The 23920-nt window shown below is 41.2% G+C and overlaps 1 pseudogene across 1 annotated transcript; it reads left to right on the top strand.

Annotated features, from left to right (window-relative positions):
* Positions 1 to 9018: 9018 nt before the first annotated feature.
* On the top strand, positions 9019 to 9877 carry LOC307104061 (ADP-ribosylation factor-like protein 10; annotated as a pseudogene). Its single transcript has 2 exons — positions 9019 to 9300; positions 9332 to 9877. The product of its transcript is annotated as an ADP-ribosylation factor-like protein 10 (transcript).
* The last annotated feature ends 14043 nt before the right edge of the window (positions 9878 to 23920 follow it).

A 23920-nucleotide genomic window follows, 5' to 3' on the forward strand; every position in this document is an offset into this window, starting at 1 on the left:
GTTCAATATATGTGGGATGACTCGGGGTTAATCATGCTATGAATGCTTTGTGTTTGGATCATCAGAAATCCTTGAAACTGATAGCAATATTATGATAATGACTTTAATTTATTTCAGTCCCAGATAAAAGAAAACCATTAGCCTTTTAGTGCAAGGAGTCTGAAAAAGAGATTTGAAAAGAGTGGTGAATATTTAGAAAATCTTACTGCAAAATATTGGAAAGAAAGATGACCATAAATGGGTAAAACTCCTGCCTAGTAATATTGACAAATCAAGAGTAAATACTTTGAGTTTGAAGTGGCTCTGGTCCCCTTACCATGTACTTTTCTCCCACAGTAGCCCAGGTATAAGATAAGAAGTGTTGAATGGCTACATTGATCCAATGAAAGAGGTTACAATAAGTTTAGGGGAGAACAGAGTAAAAAGCAATTGAATATGTGACAATAGAATAGTTGAGTTGTAGCATGATGTCTGTATTAGTTAGAAAGTTGATAGGGATAAAAGTTAGCTGGGTTAGAGAAACTGAAGACTTCAGTGACACCAAAGAGATTTAACTTAGAATATGAATTGAAAGAGATGAGGATACATTAAACAGAGATCAAATATTATATGTTAGAATTTAAATTTACAGAGATATGATAGTTTGGGCTGCTGACAAAGCCCAGGGATTCCCAAAAGATATAAGGATGAGGGGGTTAACTTGATTGATGCCTGGTAAAGAAATTTTCCTTATAGAGCGTTGGATAGTTCACATTTATTCTGATGATTGAAGTTCTGGGAGTAGAGAGCAATGTGAGTTAGATGCCAACATCCATTGTGAAAAATGAATGGGAACTCTGTAGAAGTTTCAAGTAGCGATAGAAAATTCTGCAGTCTGATGCCATGAACCTCAGGAGGGAAGTGCTTATATGTGAGGGAAGTAGAAAAACCATCTGAAATTAGAACTAGGTAACTGGGAGGATGCCAATGTCATCTCAGACTCCCGTGTTCTCAGCAGTGTAGGAGGGTGGGAGAAAACCATGTTACCTTTAGGAGAGCTGCAGGGGAGATTAGTATGCTGATGCTGAGAGCCAAAGTTAAATTGGCAACTATGTTCGCAGAAAATTCTGTGCAGAGGTTTAGGATTAAGGTGTAGGTTTATAATAAAGGATAGATTCTAGAGAACAGGGTGAACAAATGGGAGAGGGTGTGGAAGTGGCAGTGTTAGCAAGAAGCAGAGGGCAGGAGAAGGCTGGGAAAGAAGGGAAAGGAGAAGATAGGTTGGGTTTGTATATTTAGTTGCATTTAAAGATAAACCATAGTTAAAGGGCTTGATAGGTTTAACTGGTAACATGATTCGCAGCAGAAGCCGGTGGAAAACTCAGGTAATATTAGAGACCTGAGAAGCTTAGCAGTCTGCAGTCCTAGTTCACAAGTCTGATATCTCTAATCTTCCCCGTGCATGTGGTTGCGGTGAGACCATTGTTGTGCATGTAAGTTCAACAAGATAAAATCGCCCTGGCTGGTATGGTTTAGTGGTGTAGTATCAGCCCACAGACTTAAAGGTTATGGGTTCCATTCCTGATCAAGGGCATGTACCTGGGTTGCAGGTTCGATCTCCAGCCTGGTTGGGGTGTGTAAGGGAGGTAACCAGTTCTTGTGTCTCTCTCATGTCAATGTTTCTCTCTCCCTCCATTCCTCCCTTCCAGTCTTTCTGAAAATCAATGGAAAAATATCCTCGAGTGAGGATTAACAACAACAAAATCTGTGCATGTTTAATGAGCTGTGAGTAAACTACAGATGCAAGCAAGGCTAGTGACCTCTCCCATGGAGATTTTTGAGCTGGTGATAAAACTGCCAGATAAAGCTATAAGATGTCATATTGAGGAGTTAGTAGTAGCCATGTGCCTTGTTATGTAGATCCGATGAGGGGCAGTTTTACTTAATTTTTTTAAAAAAATCAACAGTTTTGTCTCTGTAGGAGAATGATTCCTCTAAGGTTGAGAGAATAAATATAAAAAAACCTTAAGAAGTTGTAATTGTGTTTAATTTATATACTGTTTTAATTTTAAATAATCAATTCATTGCTCTAAAAGGAAATGAACAATGTTACCACTGATTTTATTGTGTGTTTGTGTGTGTGCATATACAGTGTATATTTATACACTGTGTGTGGACAAATATTTGTGTGCACATGTATGAGTATGTGTATATTGTATATATATACCTTACATATACAGCCTCTTGCTATTTTTTATCTTATCTATAAACTGTCATTTTTAATTCATGGTTTTGTTATACTGTCTTCTTTTTCTTGACTTATTTTTTTTCTAGACTGCAATTCATTTTTAACAGTTTGTTTCACCTTTTTTATTTTCTACTCTTCTTATACATTTTATTAATAGGGGATATCCTTATCTTTTATTTGGTCTAGTAAATTCAACTGATTTCTCCTTGACTTTTACCACATCATCATAATGTCTTCTTGCTTTTCTGTAACCTGAGGAAATGGGAAGGGGTGGCATAGATAATGGTGAGCTACTATGTACAGCCTTTTTATTTGTTTAAGTATATTGACTCATCTTTTGGGAGATGCTGCTAAATTTTCTAAAAATGGGTAACACAACATAGACAAAAGTGTATCCACTTTCTAAGAAGAATATCCCTAAATCTGGGTCTTTTCCAGCTTGGATCCCTGGAAATGGCAAGCTCTAGTACTTTGTTCTGCATCTACTTCTACAACACTAAGATATTGAGGTACTGAAATCCTTAGTGGTTGGTTGGTAGGAAACTATATAAAAATATTTCTCCAGTCCATTTTTCTTATAATTGATCATGTGTTCATTGGGGAGAGGAGTGTATTAATGAAGATTATGAGGTGTTTGTTTTTTTGTGTGTGTTATTTTTTTTGTTTGTTTGTGGCTGTTTTTTACTAGTCCTTTCCTCAATATGACCCCCAAAGATTGAGATGAAAAGTTGGGATCCAATCTGACCAGGAGAGTGCTTTTTTTCTTTCCTTACCTAGCATTTTAGGAAAAATAATCATATTTCAATGATAAAATATTTTTCTAAACTCTACTCTTATGTGTTCAGATCTGTCAGAATTTGGTGAAGAATCTTATTTGATCTAGTTTTATTCTAGCAGCTTTACCCAGGGCACTCAACACTCATTTTAAATAAAGAAAAAAAAGTGAGGCCACAAGTGTCACCTCATTCACCCGTTTACTCAGCAAATAAGGGAGTGCTTTTAATTTATGGAAATTATAGACCATTTTAGTGAATACTTTTAAAAATATTTTATTGATTTCAGAGAAGAAGGGAGAGGGAGAGATAGAAACATCAATGATGAGAGAGAATCAGTGATTGGCTGCCTCCTGCATGCCCCGCACTGGGAATGGAGGCGGTAACCCAGGCATGTGCCCTGACAGGGAATAGAACCGTGACCTCCTGGTTCATAGGTTTATGCTCAATCACTGAGCCATGCTGCTGGGCAGTGAATACTTTTTAGTGAAATGTTTCAGTGCAAACATTAAAGAAAAACACAACGAGTGTTATTTTGAAAAATATATAACTTAACTGATGAATTCACTTGGGAACTCCTTGAGTGTTATTTTTCTTTGTGACTTTTTAAAAAAATTGAATTGAATATGAATTTAATGTGAAAAGGTTAAAAACGTGTAAAAACTCTAAACCCACTTCCTATTTTTATGCTATTACTAAGGCAAATATTCAAGAACCATAATTTTTACCTGGATTAAACAACAATACAAAATAGCCACTCATACTATATCTAATAATTTACTAAGCCACAATGCAACCAAACAAAGTTACAAAAATAAGACTACAACTTACAGAGTTAACAATTGTCTAAATATCTGAAGCATTTTTTCTTGCAGAACATACTACCTTTTGTATTATTCTTTTAACAAATATTGAACAAGGGCTTACTAAATCTAATCACAAGACTTCAGTACTTAGTTTGTCAAGATATATTCCTTTAAATTGTACTTTAAATTCCTCTAAATGTTGTCTCTAGTGGAAAAAAATCCCTTGCCCTTAGGAGCTATACTCATGTTTAAATCTCTCTCTCCTTCTCTTTTTCCTTAACTTAGTTGTTTGCTATTTTTTTATTTGTTAGTTTGTGTTTTGGTTTTGTTGTTTTTGTTTTTGCTTTTTTTTTTTTTTTTTTCAATTTTGCTTAGACATTAGGCCAGTGCTACTGGGCTTCCCATTTTGTTCCCTAATGAACCTTATATTCTTAACCAGTGGGTTGGTTGGTTCCCAATTTTTTTTTTTAGGGGGAAAAACTTTTTTATTTTACTGTTTTGGCTCAGCTGTTCTGCTGTCTCTCAGCCTTTAGCGATGACTGCCTCCATTATTATTTTATGTGTATTGGAGTCGGCAAATCTTGTAGCTACAACTGTTGTCTATATTGAGTACCTCTATTTCACTGACAAAAAAGCTTTTGCCTCAGCCACAGCCGAAACAGTCATCCACGGCTCACAAAATCTATTTGCTGACTTGTATTTTTTGTTGTTGCTGTTGTTGAGAGAATAAACAATTTTGATCACAGTGCTTTTCTATATCTTTTACATGGCTGTTACTTTATTAAATAAAACACTAACACAATTTTTTTCAAACCACTTTTAAGAATTCTATTTCACATCTAACTCTATCCAATAAGACCTAAGCATTGAGGTGAATGCAAATGGGAGAAATGGGAGATACAAGAACAGAGTGGTTATATTAAGAAAGTGCTGGAACAGAATCCAAAGTGCCTATACTCAGTGAAGTAACCACCAAAACAAGCTTGGCCATTAATTCCTCGGTAAGGCCTTCTCTAGTCCTCAGGTAAAGAAAGGTGATCCTGTCCCTGGTTCCCCAGAGGCTGAGGTATATTGCTACTATGACACCTATCATATACTACAGTCATTATCTTTCCACTGAGCAGCCTCATCCAAAGGACTTTGGTGGTGGATGGAGAAGTCAGTGATCAGAATCTCCTGTTAATTTTCAAACCAGAAACACCTATAAAATTGTAGCAAGACATTTTTTCTTGTTTTTTCTGAATTTTGTCCACCAAAACCCCCTATTCATACCTACAGACACATTTTTCTTTAAAGTGCCCTTTCCAAGGATATTGATTTAAGAGTTTACCATTGCTGTCACACTACATGAACTATAGAGTTGAAGCCTTTGGTGTTATAGTGATGCAAACAGTCTCTGATTATTTCATATATATGAACTAGTGGCCTGGTGCACGAAATTTGTGCATGGGGGAGGGAGGTGTTCCTCAGCCTGGCCTGTACCCTCTCCAATCTGGGACCACTTGAAGGATGTCCTATTGCTGGTTTACAGGGATCATGCCTAAACCGGCAGTCAGACATCCCTCTCACAATCTGGGACTGCTGGCTCCAGCCACTCATCTGCCTGCCTGCCTGATTGCCCCTAACCACTCTGCCTGCCAGACTGCTCGCCCCCCGCCACCAGCCTGCTCACCCCCAAATGCCCCCCCACCAGCCTGCTCACCCCCAACTGCCCTCCCTGCTGGCCTTTTCACCCCCACTTTCCCTCCCCACTGGCCTGCTCACCCCCAACTGCCCCCCTGCTGGCCTGTTCACTCCAAACTGGACCCCCCCCCCCGCTGTCCTGATCACTTCCAACTGACCCTCACTGACGGCCTGCTCACCCCCAACTGGCCCCCCTGCTGGTCTGCTTACTCCCAACGGCCCTGCCCCCTACCAGCCTGATCACCCACCCACAACTGCCATTGGCCTGATCACCCCCCAGCAACCCAAGTTCCAGCCCCTCCTTTTTTTCTTTTTCTTTTTTTTTTTTTCAGAGCCACCTTGAGTGGAGGCCAGGGGGGGCTGGAAGCAAGTATCTGGGATTTATTTATCTCCTATAATTGAAACTTTGTAGCCTTGAGCAGAGGCCAGGGCAGGCAGGAAGCTTGGCTTCCTCCATCGCCGGGGGCAATCCATTCTTCCTGTTCACTCCAGCTCTGTGGCCACATCCATCTTGGTTGGGTTAATTTGCATACTCGCTCCTGATTGGCTGGTGGGCGTGGCTTGTGGGCATAGTGGAGGTAAGGTCAATTTGCATGTTTCTCTTTTATTAGTATAGATCTTTCCTCCTCCATAAGAATTTGAGTGCATGCCTAATATTATGCAAGCAAATACACAGTATGGAACCACAATTCCTTATCTACACTCCTAAAATTTGAATTCTGTGTGTGTGTGTGGGGGGGGGGGTATTGTGGAGTTTGTATTATTACTTTATTAAAAAAACTCATTTGACAGCACAACCTTACTTCACCAGAACTTATTTGTTGGTAAAGATGAACTAAAATTGACATGTGACTAATGATACTCTTTATTCTATGGTATTTGAATAGTCATATGTGATAGGAATTAATAATAATGTGGTTAATTATGAGGTGCTACTCCAGTACCCACTGAAATGTTATATGTCACTAGAGGCCCAATGCACGAAATTCGTGCAAGAGTAGGCCTTCCTTCCCCTGACTGCTGGCAATGGCTTCCCTTTGGCACCCAGGGCCCAGGATACCCTCGCAGAGGGAGGCCCTGCCCACCTGCCCCAGCCCTCCAGTTGGTGGTCTGGGCCTCCCTCAGCGGGGCGATCATGGGGCGATGGCTGGGCCCCGATCAATCGCATCGCACCCACCTTGGCTGGCCTGGTGCCAGTGGGTTTCATAGCGTGGTCTCGGATGGTCATCTGGATGGTCATTCCACTGTTCAGCCGTTGGGTTGATTTACATATTATGCTTTTATTATATAGGATAAAGTATATTTTCCACGTTACCTTGATACAATCTGAAAGATTTGAAATTTCCATATGCATCTTGCCCCAACTTTATGAGGGCAACTGTAGACCTGTAGATACTAAATCAATTTTTGTTAAATTGATTACTTCTATCCACATTCACCTCAATGCCCAAAACTGTTTTAGGCAGTAACTGAGGCTGTCTCCACATTAGTCTGAATCCCATTCCCTTACCTCTTTCACCTCCTCTCCCTCACTCACTTATTTCAACTTGGCTGGTTTTTTGCTACCATGTGATATGAAATAAGTGTTTGCTTTCACTCTTTTTCATGGTTTCCATTTATATTTAAAGTAGCACAAAGTAACTTTTAATGTACAACTGGGCTAATTGTAATTCAATTTCTCCAGAAATCAGAAGTAAAAATGGGGCAATTTTTATAAGCAGCTCATAGATCTTCATAGTGGCACCAGTGATTTGGCCTAACAGTTTATACAAATTATCACAACAATCTGTAAATTTGGGAAGAGGAAATATTTTAAGAATAGACAGGATTTAATCTTCCCTTTACATACTTTCATCAAACAGAAGATTTTCTAAATTAGATAGTTCAATAACTTAATGTCTACATATTTTTATTAAAATAGTTTTTCAGTGTATCCTTTTCAAGTGCTTTAAAGATTCTAAATAACAAAAGTAAATAGATGAGACAATTAGTTGTGTAACCAATATATTTAAATTTTACTTTCACAGTTAAAGACTTTACATTTAATTTATGATAAATAATATGCACATCAGTTACTAGTATGTATTAGGTGGAAAATAATGTTTAAATGACATAAATTATCTAACAATTAAAAATGTCTAAATAGGTACTGAAATTAATATAAGGAAAAAGCAACTTTAATCAATAGACAGTTCTTTCTATTATTTTGGTGTTATTGATGTTTAATTTTGGAGGTAAATATTTTAATGTTTTTTATTTTGGAGCATCTAGAAATGATATACATGGTTGCTTATTTAAAATGTTTTAATAAAAGAATGGACAATGATGTGCACACCAATAAACTATAAAAATATATGTTCAGTGGCTGCTTTAAAATGATGTATTCATTTGATCTTTTGACATTTAGAAGAAAGTTGGTAGATGAACTCATAATATGTATTTATTCTTTTACTTATTCATCAAAAGTACTTACATATACCAGGTCTCTGTTCAGAAATGCAGGGTGTGAAATAAATCAGACCTAGATCTCTGTTATTCAAAATTAAAATTAAATATAAATACAGTGAGATTGACATAAATGATTAAACAAAATGTTCTAGGTAGAAAATGGTTAAAAGTTTGAATAAGAAGAAGCAGTGGGCTTGAGGGTCAAAAAATAGATGGGAAGTACATAAAAGCTTTAAAGAGGAAGGTTATTAGAATGTTTGAGGAAAGACATATTGGTAGAATGAGGGTTAAATGTGTACTTATTGGGGTTGGTTGGTGGGGTTGGGCAGAGTGATGAGTATTAAATACAAAAGCAATTGTGAATACTTACCCGTAGGGTTAAGGCCATAAGACATTGAATGTAAGTGGCTTCGAATGTATGTTGAAGAATAAAACAAGTAAGATTGACAAGTGTTTCATCCAGTTGACAAGAGTAGAGTTGTACCTAATGGGGTCAGACCATGGAAGCATTTGTGGCCTTGCAAGTAATTTGGGCTTTTTTTGTGTGAAAACATGAGGCCATTTAAAGGATCTTAGCCAAAGGAGAATTAGGATCAGGCTTATAGAAAAATCTATGCAGATATATAGTGCATGATAATTTAAGTACTGCAAGACTAGAATCAAAAAAGACTGCCACAAGAGTCCATGTGAGATTTAAATACAGTCCAAGAAAAGGCAGTAGTAGTAAATTGAAGGACTGAAATTCAAAAGTCTATAGAATGATAAGGGGCATATCCTTCTGGTTTCAAGCATACTTATGCTTGATAATGGCTACTTATAGTATGACATTTGGAAATTATTTAACCTATATACTATTGGATATCCCTTTGTAAGATGAAAATAATTATAGAATCTGTTTATAAGATTATTGTGATGATTGAGAGAAATATGCTTGTAGAATACTAGGACAAAGCTGATACATGTAAACAAGCTTCAATAAATGTTAATGATTTTTATTAGTAGAACACACCAAATGAACAAAAGGGCTAATTGGAAACAAAAATTCCAAATAAGTAGATATCTAAAAAATATTTCAGGGGGGATGTCGGAAGGCACTCCGCCGGCTCTGCGAACCAAACCGTTGACTGCGCTGCAGGATTCCCGGACTCAGAGGTCCCTTCGAACTGGGAGGGACGGCATAAGAAATTTGCCGGAGGCCACTCAGGGAAAGCCTGCAGACGGGGCTGGGCATTCGGGATTCCAAGGGTCACGCTCATCCCGTTGCACCAGGCTGTGCCTGCCTGCCCTTGACGGATGGAGGGCGGAGATGGGCGCTGTGGTGCCTTCGGTCTGCCCCCCGCCCCCGGACACGCAAGGTTGGAGGGTGAGACTGCAGCCTGACCTGAGCCCTGCAGCCCGAAGACCAGGAGGACCACGAGCCGGCGCTGGAGGAGCTGGAGGAGCTGGAGCAGCGCGAGGTGCTGGGGCTGGGGCTGGATGGCTCTGGGAAGAGCATGATCCTGCGTGCACTGTCCGGGAAGACACCGCTGGAAGGCCACATCCTCACCTGGGGTTGCAACTCCGTGCGGCTGGAGGTGCACCTGCTAGAGATCGGTGGCAGCCAGAACCTGCGCTTCTACTGGAAGGAGTTTGTGAACCAGGTGGACGTGCTGGTGTTCATGGTGGATTCGGCTGACCGGCTGCGGCTGCCCTGGACACTGCAGGAGCTGCACAAGCTGCTGGACAAGGACCCTGACCTGCCTGTCATTGTGGTGGCCAACAGGCAGGGCCTGAGTGAGGCCAGGAGCATGGTGGAGCTGCAGCAGGAGCTGGGTCTGCAGGCTGTCCACAGCCAGCAGGAAGTCTTCTTCTAGGTGCCCAGCATCGCCCCTGTGGGACCCGGATTTGAAGACCCTGGCACAGTGCACATCTGGAAACTACTCTTAGATTGTCTCTCCTAGGCTGGCACCACCTGCTCACCCACCAGCCCTGGGAGCCCCAGTTCTGCTGCTCCTGCTCCTTCATCACTAGCCTGGGCCTGGGCCTGGGGCAGGAGCTGGGTGGCAGCACGCCCCTTCTCTCCTTGCCCTGATCAGGGCCAAGAACCACACAGAAGCCTTCCTGGTGAGGTGGCCACGGGGCTGAAGTGGGGTGGGGCAGAGGGTGGGCTCAGTGCTCCCCTCCCTGCAGGTCCTGGTGGTTGAGGAAAGTACTTACAGTCAGGCTGTTCACTCCTGGCAATTTCATGCCCCTCCTCGCAGACAGGTTCTAGGCAGCACCCAGTGAACCCTGGCTCTCAGTTCCACACGGTCCTCCAGCCCCAGCTCTGCCCATCTGGCTTGTGGCCTTGACCAGTCTCTTCCCTCTGGCCCCGGGGCCATCACTTTAAAAGGAAGGTGATTTCTGTGTTTCTTTTTGCAATCTGAGAGATGCATTTCCCAGCATCGGAGATAAGAAGTGCGAGGACAAACCTGGAGATCCTAGCGAGGGTCTGCAACCTCCCCGCTTCCCCAAGCTAAGGCCCGGCCCACCAGCCTCTCATGACTGCAGGGTAAGTGGTGGTCACCCACTAATCAGAAACACTGAATTTCCCCGCCACGTCTGGAGACAGAAGCTGCTGCTATTGTGTTAACTGTGCCGGCACCAGGTTTCCAAAAGTGGGGGAGACCAGAGTCCCATTCCTGAGAAGAAGACTGAAGACTATCCACCAGAGCTGGGCCTTGATCTAGAACTGCATTGTGATTATTTATTTATAAAAGGAACAGGCCAAAGATTTAGCCTCTGTTTCTAGGTGCTGCTATCAAAACCCCAGATGATTGTCATGGAAAATCTGAATCTTTGAGGAAAATGGCTGGAATCATTAATGACAGTGATAAGTTATGCAGGTCAAGGAGCCAAAGCTGTAGCTTCCCCCGCCCTTTGACTATAATGATACCAGGATAGTTCACACTGATCCACACGAACTGTACCTCCATCAGTATGTCAGATCCCTTCTGTGTAGATAACAGAGGACTCTGGGAAAGGAAATTTCAATCGTGTAAATCCAGGTAAAGCAATGGGACATAGCGACCAGCCAGCGGGTAGCCTGGGGCACATCGCTCAGCCTTCCCTGACCCAGCCACAACAGCACTGGATGGAATTTCTGGTGTTCTCTTCAGTGCACGTTCCATGATTCTCTTTCCAGTGACCAGCCAGTTAGGACCATTTTGTCTCTGCATCAACACTTCTCTTTCATGCAGGCAAAAGGAGGAACCTTTTGTCTGTCAGGGTCGCTGAATAACCAATGGCCACAAATGGACTATTTTTTATCAATTCTGTTTGCTTTTTCATTGAGAACAGACGTTCCGTGCCTTCCTTTCATTTGTTTACTTTGTGCTCAATTCTTCAGCTGGCGTGAGAAGAGGGGAAGGAGGGAGGCTGAACTGAGGAGTAGCTCGCTCTGCTCTAGGGCTTCGGGTTAACTTTCTGCATTAAGAAGGGACTTGGCTGCTTTTTATTTTAAACAATTAAGGAACGACTTGGATTGTAGAGTAGCCTTTGAAACTTTCCTGACAACTTCTCACTTCTATGTTCTATGAACCCCACCCGGATCCCAGTGCTTGAAAGTGACCTTTGGATCAGGTGCTGGTGAGGGACCCTTTCTCCTCGTTGGGATCTGCCTTTGGTCTATTGAGTATCAGTCTCTATGTAGTACAATGTTTAAAGTCCCTAGTAGAGAGAGGTGAACTTGAATAGAGTTCAACTACATGGAGTTGAGGTACTTTTAAAGACCACTCAGAACCGATGGGTCCCAGTGGCATCAGAAGACACACACGGCTGAGGGGCGCTGAAGGGCCATCCTGCCACCACTCTGATGCTTGCATGGAATGCAGACATTCTGTTGGCCTGCGGGTGAGCCTCAGCAGCCTGTGGCTGACAGCTGTGTTCCTCTGAGGGGGCTGCTGGCCCCACCGGGCCCATGTGCTTAATTTCCAGGACCTGACTGGGCAAAGCAGAACAGCAGCCTTTCTCAAGGACAGCTAGCTGCATGGCCTTGTGACGTTGATTCAGGAGCCAAATAACTGCTTTTGGGAGCCAGGCATTACTTGGAGCTGTTCGTCGCAGTGAGGTTCCTGAGCTAGCCTGGGTGACGCTGCTCCCACCACTGCCCTGACTCTACAGCTCCTGACCTATCTACGCATGGGAACAGGTAGGAGGTGGCTGGGCCAACCTGGCCCAAAGCTGGCACATGTGGGTGGTCTGGGCAAGAGGGCCCTTGAGGCTGCCGGGACCACCACCTTGGACTGACTGCCCATCCCAAGAAGCCTCTAGCACCTCTTGGTGCCCACAACTGCGCGTTGTAAGCTTGTGCTGATGCAGCGGAACCAGCGGAAGCCTGGGGAGGGGACGGAGTCAGGCCTCACTGCTCCCCTACCCCAACCCTCCGCGGAGGTGCTGATGAAAATCTAACTCTGGCCTGTCTGCCTGAAGGAGGCATCAGGTTCTCCAGGAAACCTTTCATTTGCCTTCAAAAACTTTGTTCTTCTGTCGTTTAGTAGCAACTGCCAACATCCCGCACCAGCTGCTGAAGCTCGCCTGTGGTGTGGTCCTCGCGCATCTGCGGGACCTCGGAGCGGGGGCAGTGGGCGGTGGGCCTCGTGCTGGCTCTCTGCTCACCCGTCCTCAGAGTCCTTTCTAGCAGCTCTGAAAAGGAGCCCTCCAACTTTTCCTCATCTGCTGCCTCCAGGGGATGGGGCACGAAGGGACAAGGGGAGGTTTGCCATCAAAGATCTGGAAGTAAAGGGCCTTGCTGTCCTGCCTGTGCCTTGCACCCAGACTCACAGGCCACCCAGGGCAGACAGCAGAAGATGGGGTGCTGGCCTTGTCTGAGGTGCTACACAATAAATGCCAAAAACGGGGCGGAGGGGGGGGGATCAACTACACAAGCGTTCAAAGATATGCAAAGATGCAAAGTAAATTGACACCAAGGAGTAATTTATACCTACCAGATTGGCCAACATTAAAAGAATGGTAATACCGGGTGTGAGCAGGTAGGTGAAACCATGAGTGCTTCAGCTTTGGGTAAACCATGTGTTTGCTCTGGAGAATACATAAATCAAAAGCTTGAAAAATGCATATCCTATGACCCAGAAACTCCACAACTGGAATTTTATAATGTAAAACTAAACAGATAAATATGAAAATATAAATAAATAAAGGTGTCATTTTTGTGGCACTGTTTATGGAAACAAAACATTGCAAACACCTAAATATTCAACAACTAGGAAATGTTTAAATAATTTATGTTTTATCGATTGAAATGGTGTATGCACTTTAAAAGGATGAAATAAATGAATATTTATTGCTGTATAAATATCTACATAGAATTTAGTTTTTTTTTTAAAAAGCAGATACAGCGCAAGCTAAATTTTTGTTGAACTCATAAACATACAATCACATATGGCAAATTGGATAGATCTGACTAAATTTATAGACTTATTAAAATTTTTAGACTGAGAGAATGAGAGTTTCAAATAGACAAATATGAAGGGAAAAGCAATTAATAAAACCCCTTTGTCAACAAGAGCTTCTTTTGGTATTAGTGTATAAAAAGGGAACATTTTTCTCACAAATTAAAATAAAGGAAGTGAGGATATATCATATGATCCAATAATTTCCTAACTCTAAAGAAAGAAACCTTAGATTATTTTTATATTGTTGGTTTTTTTTTCTACTCAGCCTAGTCTACTTCCTTACTCTTTTTCCTCTCCAGCACTCTTGCTTTTTTTCTTTTTTTTTTTTCTTTTTTGCTTGTTTGTTTAATTTCTGCTCTAATACTCCAAAGGCCCTAAATACATACATTTTTTTAATTACATGTTTGGGACAAGAGGTGAGTGATGGCTTGCTTTATAACCTCAGCTGTTTTGTTAAATAAGATTCCTTCTTAAGAAAGAAGGTGTAGCAAGCAGCGAGGGGTTGTTTTAAGAGCAAAGAGATGTAAAACACACTGCAGAGGGCATCGATCCACCCCACATACTGTCTTTGTGGGCCCCCTTCTTTGCTGGGTCCCTGCAAATATAACTCAGCTTAATTACCTAGAGTAAGGCTGACTCCTTCCAGTTTATTTCCTGGTATTTTTATGAGTTACAGGAAAAGGCAGTATTTTTTCCTCTAGATATATGAATAAAAAAAGATACTTAATCCTGGAGTTGTTGGTAGCATATTTTTGTATCATGGGAAAAAAGATTGTGTGACCAAGGAAGCCAATACAGAGGAAGAGAGAGAGAGAGAGAGAGAGAGAGAGAGAGAGAGAGAGAGAGAGAGATTGATTAAAGAAAATTCTGTTCCTACTCCAGTGGTTCTCAAAGTGTGGTCCACACCCCTGGGAACATGTTGGAAAATCAAATATCAGTCCCCAATTTAGACCTACTGAATCAGAATCTCTGGAATGGGGCCCAGCAATTTTATTGTAACAAGCCCTGCAGGGAATTCTCAGATGCTAAAGGATGAGAGTTATTAGATACCTTGTTTCTGTCTTTTTATTTTAATTGGAAAGCCCTGACTAATTCAGCTCCTGGGGTAAGTAGAGTGCTTTGGGTTGTGATAGCTGATCAGTATTGTAGACCTAAGGGAAATTAAAATTATTTTTAGTGGCACCAAAATGTACAGTTATATGATTTCATGAGGCAACATTAAGCTGCCCAGATGTATTAACAAAGATGATACATGATGAGAGTTTTCAGGAGCTAACTCCAAAAAGCAAGATCCAGACATGGGACCTTAGCTGAATGTTCAAGAAGGAAATGAAGCCATAAAGGATGTAATCAATGGAGATATAATAGTAAGGGTGAGATCAAGAGACAAGATATCATAATTAGATCAATGCATGTGTATAAAAGAGTAAGACAATGAAAAATACAAGAGGTCAGGAGGCTGTGATTAAACATCATCATATCATATCTGAATTCAAGTCAGAGTAGCTATAAGAGATCACAGTGTCCACAGTGATGATATAGGAAAAGATGGCAAGAGATACTGGTGGTGAAAAGGTCAAACAATTCTGGTTTCCTGGGTCAAACCACTGAAATTGAGCCAAATGCCAAGTTCTTAATGAACAAGGGAATATTTAGGCTATTGGTAAACAAGATCAATACTTTGCAAAACTGCAGAAATGTAAGCAGTTTTATAAAAGTAGGAAGTTCAGATCAAGAAGTAACATGGGCAGGTGAGAAAACTGTCACAGGGTCTGTGGAACTTGACACATGGAATGCAGGGAATTCTGTCACCCCCAATGAAAATAAAGGGAAGCAATGCTTACAGGTGAGTGGGGGAGGCAGGTTTAGGGGAAGGCAGAGTTGGAGGCAGCATCTTGCAATGCTCACTAAGAAGTTACGTATCCATTGTCTTTGGAAAGAGTGTTGTGATAGTAAAAGTGACAGAAAAGAAGCATAAATCAGCATACTCTATTTAGCTTTCATTTTCTCCACTAAAAATAATATTCCAAATGGAAGTAAGTTAAAGAGGACATTGGAGATGAAGATCATTTTATCCTATTATTGCATTTAACATTTACCTTAGTCAATCAAAGATTGTAGTTGATCTATTTCTATGCACAATTTGTAGAGACTCTTCTCAGGAGGTTCATGTTTTTTGTGAACAAGGGGGCACATTTAATTGCCAATTAAACAAATTAACTTTGGCGTTTTTCCTTCTTCTATTGCTTTCAGGGAAGGCAGTCTCACAGCCCTTTGCTGGCCCACCACCTTGCTCACCTTTCCTGTGCAGTGCTAAATTGAGTGTAAGTAGGGCCCTTGGTTTTTAAATAGTGCTCATCAGGACTGGCATCGGCGAATCATCATGATTGATATTGGTGCATCACTGTTAGTGTTGAGGAACTTGATTCATGCTATGAGTGAAAACACTCATTCAAGTATGGTGAAGATACCAGAAATTTGAAATATGTGTTCTGTTCTCTGCATTAATAGTTTGCAGTCATTTCTCTAGTCACCAGAAAAAAATAAATAAATAAAATACTCTGGGTCAATGAAACAACAACCTTAGTACATTTTTTTTAAACACAGGATTTTACTGTCACAAATGGAGCAGATCGTCCTGATTTCATATCCTTAAAAAAAAAAAAAAAAGATAAAAATCCTCTCTAATAAAATGGTAATATGCAAATTAACCATCACTCCGCTACATAAGCCACACCCGCCAGCCAAGCCACGCCCACCAGCCAATCAGGACGGGTATGCAAATTAACCACAATCCAAGATGGCTACAGCCACAGAGAGCAAGGTTTCCCAGGTAACAGAGCAAGCCAAGCTTTCCATATCTGTTGCAGGCCTAAGCCTCCACTCAAGCTACAAAGTTTCAATTATAGAAGGTAAACAAATTCAAACAAATGGTGGCAGAATGGAGCTTGAGAGAGCATGCCAGGGTTGCCGGCGGCAACAGGGGAAGCAAAGCTTTCCGCACACCCTGGCGGGGCTCACCCGCTTAAGGCTACAAAGTTTCAATTGTAGAAGGTGAATTAACTGCCACAGAAAATGGCTGCTGCCCCGGAGGGAGCAGCAGGCTTGGCTCTGCTCCAGGCTACAAAGTTTCAATTGTAGAAGGAAAATAAATTCCAGATACCAGGGCCTCCTCTTAGGTTGCCAGGGGGCGTGGCCGGCCTGCAAACCACCACAGGCCCCTCGCTCAGGCCGCCCCATGCCCCAAGGGAACCCCACCCTGATCCGGGACACCCTTCAGGGCAAACCAGCTGGCCCCCACCCGTGCACCAGGCCTCTATCCTATCTAATAAAAGAGTAATATACAGATTGATCATCACTGCAACACACAATATAGCTGCCCCCATGTGGTCAAAGATCCTGCCCCCATGTGGACACAAGATGGCCACTACAAGATGGCCAGCAGGAGAGGGCAGTTGGGAGGCACCCGGCCTGCAAGGGAGGGCAGTTGAGAGGGACCAGACCTGCAAGGGAGGGCAGTTGGAGGTGATCAACCCTGCAGGAGAGGGCAGTTAGGGGTGACCAGGCTGGTAGAGGAGGGAAGTTGGGGGTGACCAGGCTGGCAGGGGAGCAGTTAAGCATCAACCAGGCTGGCAGCAGAGTGGTTAGGGGGTGATCAGGCTGGCAGGCAGAAGCGGTTAGGGGCAATCAGGAAGGCAGGCAGGCAAGCAGTTGGGAGCCAGCAGTCCTGGATTGTGAGAGGGATGTCCGACTGCCCGTTTAGGCCCCATCCTGGTGGGATCGGGCCTAAACGGGCAGTCGGACATCCCTCCAGGAGTCCCAGATTGGAGAGGGTACAGGCTGGGCTGAGGGACAACCCCCCGCCGTGCATGAATTTCATGCACTGGGCTTCTAGTAAGTTAATGAAAATACAAAACACAAAAATATAGCCTTCCAATTTTAATTCATGCTGTTAAATCTAGTGATGTTTGTTGTTTTATTTTGTTTATTTGTTTTTGACAGTAATGGATGGTTCCATTATTGGGACTTAGTTGTGAAGACCCAAGCCAAGAGCATAAGTAAGTGAAATAATAAGGTACATTTTATACTGCATGTTGTATTTAAGACTGATTTATTTCTGCTATTTATTCCTGGAAGGCTACCTGTCATTGAGCCACAATGTTTTTATTCCCCTTCAGTCAAGAACCACATATGTGAATCTAGACCCACTACATTAAAAAGGACATATATTAAGAATGTTATGCATTCTCTATCCAACAAAAAAATGCTTCCGAGTGGCCCAACAAAGCATGTCTTTCTACAGATAATGAGTTTTAATGTATTATTTTCTTGTACATCACCTTTCTTTACACATCGATCTGTTCATGGCATCTGCCATGCACACAGTAACGGAAACCACTGGGGCTGTCAAGGAAATGACACCTTTCTCCTTTACCAGAGTCTGAAAATGATGCCCAGATTTTTCTGAAATTCTGCAGGCAAACTAGGTTTTTGTTTTAAAACCAATACCATCTGCCCAGGCAGACATTTGTGAGCCAATTGCCACATAAAACAAATGTTCAATCTTGTTATATTAGTTTATCAAGCTTTCACTTAACTAGGTGACTTACCCTACACATTTCAAATTGAAGATGAATATTATAGAATATAATGACATGGATTAATATTTTAGCCAAACTACAGAGGGATAACAGATGCTGCCTTGATTTATATTTAAATATAAAGACATTCAATATTTGTACATATATATATGAATATATATATATGTTTATCTACATGATTTCTAAATTTTAAAATTATTATTTCAGAATGAAAATGTAAAGCAATTAACTATATCTTATAAATAGGTACAAATTAGTAATGTTAATTTTCATGTTTCTTGATTAAATTTTATTCAGATATCAAATTAACCAATATAATATAATTGGTACAGTCTCAATAAAACACTCAGCTGTAGCAAAAAGATACCCCTTTGAAAATTTCTAATTACATAGCTAATTGTATTCAGCACATAATTTATTCACAATATATTTTGACCTGGCTCAGCTAGTTAATTCAATTAACCTAATTACTTTTCCTAATCCATAAACTTCTTCAAATATTTATTATCTTAAGAGAAAAAATATAAATATGTATGTTTTCTACATGTGTAAATACATGTGTAGATATGTATATTATATGTGATCTTACAACTTTTTTCACTTAAAAACCATTGGTATTATTTTATTCAAATAAATATTTATGTATAGCACAAATTTTAATGTTGCCCACGATTCCATTGTATGCATGTATCACAAAGAGGGACTGTTTCACTCTTTGAGAGACAGTTAAGAAGTTGCAGTGTTTTCTTTTGCTAAAAGCATTTTAATGAACACTTTTAGAGATAAATTTCTTAAATTTGCACAATACTACTTACTTAACTCCCCAAGGGTTATAACTTAACATTAAAAGTATATTAATATTTTGAGGATTTAGACATCTATTACCATGTTACTCTAAAAATAATAAAAGTAAACTTCCTTTAGCATTGCATGAATGTTACCATTTCACCATAAACTTGTCAACATTAGATATATTAATTAGTTACTTCCTGATAATTAAAAAGTGTGCTCATCGATTGGTTCTTGAATAACTGGTAAGGTTTGATTTTTTCCTTAAGTTTCTAAAACAGTCTATCTATTCTTTTGTGGCTTATATCCTTGGTCATTTTCATGAGTATTGATGTTTTTCTCATTCATTTGCAATAACTGTTCACACTTTAAAAATACAAATCCTATCTAATAAAAAAGTAATATGCAAATTGACTGTCACTCCAACACACAAGATGGCTGCCCCCATGTGGACACAAAATGGCCACCACAAGATGGCCAGCAGGGGAGGGAAGTTGGGAGGGACCAGGCCTGCAGGAGAGGGCAGTTGGGGTCAATCAAGCCTGCAGGGGAGGGCAGTTAGGGGTGACCAGTCCAGCAGAGGAGGGAAGTAGGGGGCGACCAGGCCTGCAGGGAAGGGAAGTTGGGGGGACCCAGGCCAGCAGGGGAGGGCAGTTAGGGGCAATCAGGCTGGCAGGGGAGCAGTTAGGCATCAATCAGGCTGGCAGGGGAGTGGTTAGGGGGTGATCAGGCTGGAAGGCAGAAGCAGTTAGGGGCAATCAGGAAGGCAGGCAGGCAAGCAGTTGAGAGCCAGCAGTTGTGGATTGTGAGAGTGATGTCCCAGATTGGAGAGGGTGCAGGCTGGGCTGAGGGACACACACCCCCATGCACGAATTTCGTGCACTAGGCCTCTAGTCCTTTATATATTATATAGATTATCTGAATTTCTCAGATTTCCTTTTGTATTTTAGTAAGGTTTGTGGTCATTCATTACTTGCAGCAATTGTCAATAATTTATAATAATATTATATTTTAAAATTTCTTTCACTCTTTATGGTTTGTGATCACTCTTAGAAAATTTCTTCTTGCACCATTATTATACAAACTAGAGGCCCAGTGCACAAAATTTGTGCACTGGTGGGTCCCTCAGCCCACCCTGCCCTGTCTCAGAGTTTGGGAGCCTTCAGGGGATGGCCTACTGATGGCTTAGGCCCGCTCCCCACAGGCCTAAGCCATCAGAATGCTTTCCTCTGCAGGAGGCAACCTGGCTGATTAGGGGAAGGCGCCACCCCCATCACCCCGCTGCTGCTGCCACTGCCAACTGCCGCAGCTGCCAAGGCGTTTTCATCAACATGGACTCAGTCCCTTCACCATGAAAAAATTACAACTTTCTTTAGACATTTTCAAGATGTGTCTTTCACAGGATATGACATTTCTTTCTTTCTTTTTTTTTTTTTTTATCCTCATGTGAGGATATTTTTCCATTGATTTTTAGAGAGCATGGAAGAGAGATGGAAAGACAGAGACTTCGATTGGTTGCCTCCTGCATGAGCCCTGATCTGGGCCCCCGCCAGGGAGGAGCCTGCAACCTAGGTACATGCTCTTGACCAGAATCAAACCCGGACCCTGCGGTTGGCAGGCTGAGGCTCTATCCATTGAGCCAAATCGGCTAGGGCAGGATATGACATTTCTTAGCCCCTTTAGCAGTGGACCTCTGTTTTTTCCTCCAGGAGTGAGGTGGAAAAACCCTAGATCACCTTCTTGGATTCTTATTTAGCAAGTTACCAAGAACACTGCGAGAGGCAGCTTACAGGGAGCTTAGCCAATGAGTGATCAGAAAAGGTGTTTCCTCTGCAGCTCACACGCAGAGGCAGGACTGCTGGGGAGGGCCTGTCCTCAGCCACAAGCGGGCCTTCTCCCTCTCCCTCTCCCTCTCCCTCTCCCTCTCCCTCTCCCTCTCCCTCTCCCTCTCCCTCTCCCTCTCCCTCTCCTTCTCTCTCTCCCTCTTCTTCTCCCTCTTCTTCTCCTTCTCTCTCTCCCTCTCCTTCTCCTTCTTCCTTTCCTTTTCCCTCCAGTACAGTCTCTCTAAAAAGCAGTGAAAAAATATCCTATGGTGAGTATTAAAAAACAAAACAAAACAAAACACAGAATAACAGGCCTCCTACTTGGAGATGCTGAATATGGAGGCCTGAAAGAGAGAATTATTGGCTCTGTGAAGATACCTACATGAATTTTATTAACAATATTTGGAAAATTAGCCTAAGCCACACCAATGATTCAAGTTTTTGCTTTTTTGTTTTCCAGGGAATAATCAAATGATATTTTGTTTTATTGTGTCAAAACAAAATTTTGCATGTATTAAATACATAATTCTTATTCAAATACATAATAGCAGATGCAAAAGTTCTGTTTAACTCAGTGAAGGGACTGGCAGGATGATAATGCTATTCAAAGGAGATTGTCAAAGATGAAAGCTTGAAGTAAAACTGCTAAATTAGATACAATCTGGCTAATGTCCTATAGGACAATAAAACTATCACTTTTTGAATTGGTTTGTCTTCTAGACAGAAATTAGTTGCATCTTTAAAAGTGTAAAAATTCTTTTCATCTTCTCACTTTGCTGATCATTATATGTAACTTTCCAGGGCTGTAAAATGTCAAAGTAGATGGAACTTATTTAATTGTAAATAGTGTGTCAGAGTTATGTGTTTCATAGAAAAGGAAATAATCATTCTTTGGGCCTCTAATGCCCCAATTATACTGAAAGGACTTGCTGTCAACGTTTTACTCTGGGCCTGCACTCGGCTGCGGCCTGCGCTAGGCCGAGGAAGCTACGGGTGGGCTGCCCTTTCTTCTCTGGGCCTGCAATCAACCACAGATGTTGCGGGCAGGCCTGGGCCCGCCCTCTCCTCTCTGGGCCTGTGCTCAGCTGCAGAGGCTGTGGGCCAGCCCCCCATCCCCGTCCGTGTCTGCTCCGGCTCCCCTGCCCCTGTCTGTGTCTGCTCCGGCTCCAGGGGGCTGGCCCAAGCCACGGTGCAGCAGCTTGGTCCGGCCCCCCGTCTCTGTCCTCGGCTCCACTCCGGGCCTCACCTGCGCACGCAACCTCCTCCTGTCTGGTTGTGACCCTTAACAGTGCCCTGGCTTAATTTTCATATTACCTCTCTCTACACACACACACACACACACACACACACACACATATATATATATATATATATATATATTCTCTTAAAACATGTATAGTATTAATAATGACTATTTCAACTACTTACTTAAAATACAATCTTTATCATATGCTATATTTTTACAAATCATGCTATATAAATGTCTGTATTATATACTTTAAGTTATCTGTCTATTCTTATTTTAGCAACATTTTCTTGTCTTTTATACATTGACACTTTTTTAGGGAAATTTTTTTACCAATATCCTTCCAACTCTATTACTCTTTGTTTTCAGGAATTCTATCATTATTCTCACAGGTTTATTATTCTAGGTTAAATTATAATGATTTAAATTGTTTTTAAAAATATTTACATTCTTTTTTTACCAGAATATCATGAAACTTTTAACCATCTCTTATTATCCATTATCCTCTTCTGTTCTTTCTTTATCAATAGAAGACCCAAAATGTTAGCTGGATAAAGGCTGCTGGCTTTATAATTTACTATGGCTGTGGTGTGATTAAATTAATGCTAAAGTGCATGAATAGAAGTGATGAGTGAAGCTTCTGACTCATTTATGTAAATCTGTTGTCCTAGACCACTCATTTTTTAATTAATAACATGAAAAAAATTGTATTTTTTAAGACAGTGTATGGTAGGATATTTTTATAGCACTTAAGCCGAAACTAAAAAAAAAAAAAAAAAAAAAATAGAATTGTCTTCTAGGATATAGGATACTGAAAAAAAAAACACACACAAATAAACTAGAATTGAAGGACTGTCTTAGCAATTTGTTTAATAACTAGAAAGAACACAAATATTATTGTAGTCATGTGACTCAGTCACCCTTTTAGGGCAAGGTAAAGCATTTGACTGACATTTGCTATAATCACCTGAAAGTCAGACCCATTACCTACCAAGGTTGTAGTCATCTGGGAACTCATCGAGAAAAAGTAGGATGTTAGTGATAGCTGCTCCTTGTTACTCTTAATAAAATATAGTTAAAGAGACATTCACTAAAAATTGGCCAGTTTGCAAGCAGAGATGGAAGAAAACAACTTCTGCTTAAGGTAAGCTCTGTCTGCCAATGGCCTTAAATTTACATTGAATGAATATCTAGAAATTTAAGGCTAAATGGGTTGAAATTCCAACTTCTATAAGGAAGCATCAGGAAGTAATATTACTGCCCAAAAGCAGACTGGAAGCCAAAATCAGATTAAATGTGTTGTCTTCCCACATGAACTCACAGTTACAAATCCCTCAAGGGAGCCCCCATTATAGGGCACAAAGGAGTGATCGACAAAGTAAAGAAACCATCCTATGTAAACATGAAAAATATCAGCAAGTTTAGGAACTGTAACCTGAAGAGATGTTAGTGAATAGTTATTCCACATAGAACTGGTTGGGAAAAAAATAGATAAGAGACTACTACATTTTGGATGAAATTGTTTTGTCAAATAAATTTCAAGCCTAACCACAGCTATTAATAGCCCATGCTTGTTCCAGCTCCAAAATAATAATCAGGTCACCAAACATTCATATTCTCCAATACCTGCTGAAAGAGTGGCTACAGGGCATAATAGGTAGGAGAGAACTTGGGAAGGGCTAAGTAGGGGCCGTGAAGGACTGTGGGGAAGGGAGTTCCTTCTATAAAGAAAATCAGGGTTGACAAGACGGGATTAACCTAGGAAATTACTCCCTCTGGGGCAAGGAGGCTTCTGTCAAGCAGAACTTGACACTGTGATAGACAACTGAATGTTTCCAAATATTCCCTTTCCCTTTCCAAATTGTCGTTTATTTATTTAAGTTTTCTTATTCCTAGTCTCCAATGAATATTGGTGTGTTTGTCTTTGATATTATTAGTTCCCCAATCCCAAGAATTTATCCTTGAAATTAATACAAATAAGAGCATTAGATTTTTAGCTCTGAGCCAGATGCAAAAAGTGAGTGGGACCTTGGATTAACTTTCTGAATAAAGTGTGTGTGTGTGTGTGTGTGTGTGTGTGTGTGTGTGTGTG

This window comes from Cnephaeus nilssonii (genome assembly GCF_951640355.1).
Source record: "Cnephaeus nilssonii genome assembly, chromosome: 8".
NCBI classification, from domain to species: Eukaryota; Metazoa; Chordata; class Mammalia; order Chiroptera; family Vespertilionidae; genus Cnephaeus; species Cnephaeus nilssonii.